We start from the raw sequence: 1,290 nt of genomic DNA on the forward strand, positions 1-1,290 counted from the left end.
CTGAGGTCACTTCCGGTTTATAAGGGGTCATTTCCGGTCTAAAAAGGTCACTTCCGGTACATTTGGGGTCACTTCCGGTTTGATTTGGGGTCACTTCCGGTTTACCTGAGGTCACTTCCGGTCTATTTGGGGTCACTTTCGGTTTAATTTGGGTCACTTCCGGTTCGTCTGAGGTCACTTCCGGTTTATTAGGGGTCATTTCCGGTCTAAAAAGGTCACTTCCGGTACATTTGGGGTCACTTCCGGTTTGATTTGGGGTCACTTCCGGTTTACCTGAGGTCACTTCCGGTCTATTTGGGGTCACTTTCGGTTTGATTTGGGCCACTTCCGGTTCATTCTGGGTTCATTGGTGGCACTTCAGGGTCATCCAAGATGGCCGCCACACTGGAATTGGGGGTCAAGGGTTGAATTGTGTAAGCATAGTGGAAGTGGGGGTGAATGGGAGTGAATGTGGGAAGAATAAGGTGAATTAAGTGAATAAATTTGGAATGGGTTGAATCTGTTGAAAAATGTAGAAATGAGAAGGGAAAAAGGAATTGGGTGTGAATTTCAAAATAAAAGATGTGAAGTTTTTGGTAAGTGGGAAGTTGTGGAATAGGTAGAAAAATGATGAACAGTTGAAAGTTGGAATGGGTTGAATCGGTTGAAAAATGTAGAAATGAGAAGGAGAAACGGAAATATTGGAGAATTGGGTGTGAATTTCAAAATAAAAGATGTGAAGTTTTTGGTAAGTGGGAAGTTGTGGAATAGGTAGAAAAATGATGAACAGTTGAAAGTTGGAATGGGTTGAATCGGTTGAAAAATGTAGAAATGAGAAGGGAAAAGGAATTGGGTGTGAATTTCAAAATAAAAGATGTGAAGCTTTTGGTAAGTGGGAAGTTGTGGAATCAGTAGAAAAATAATGAACAGTTGAAAGTTGGAATGGGTTGAATCGGTTGAAAAATGTAGAAATTAGAGTAGAAAAACGAAATTTTAGAGAATTTTGGTTGAATTTCAAAATAAAAGATGTGAAGTTTTTGGTAAGTGGGACGTTGTGGAATAGGTAGGCAAAAGATGAACAGTTGAAAGTTGGAACGAGTTGAATCGGTTGAAAAATGTAGAAGTTAGAGGTGAAAAACGAAATTTTGTGAAAATTTGTCGGAATTTTTAACGTGAAAACGTGAAATTTTCGAATTTGGGAATTTTGGGAATGTCGAGAATCCTTCCGAATGTGATTAGAATGTGCTGAATGATGTGAATTTCAAATTGGAACGACGTAAATGTGAAATGTCGAATGTGCCATTAAGAATG

The sequence above is a fragment of the Syngnathus typhle genome, unplaced genomic scaffold (assembly GCF_033458585.1).
Source record: "Syngnathus typhle isolate RoL2023-S1 ecotype Sweden unplaced genomic scaffold, RoL_Styp_1.0 HiC_scaffold_42, whole genome shotgun sequence".
In the NCBI taxonomy this organism is placed as follows: domain Eukaryota; kingdom Metazoa; phylum Chordata; class Actinopteri; order Syngnathiformes; family Syngnathidae; genus Syngnathus; species Syngnathus typhle.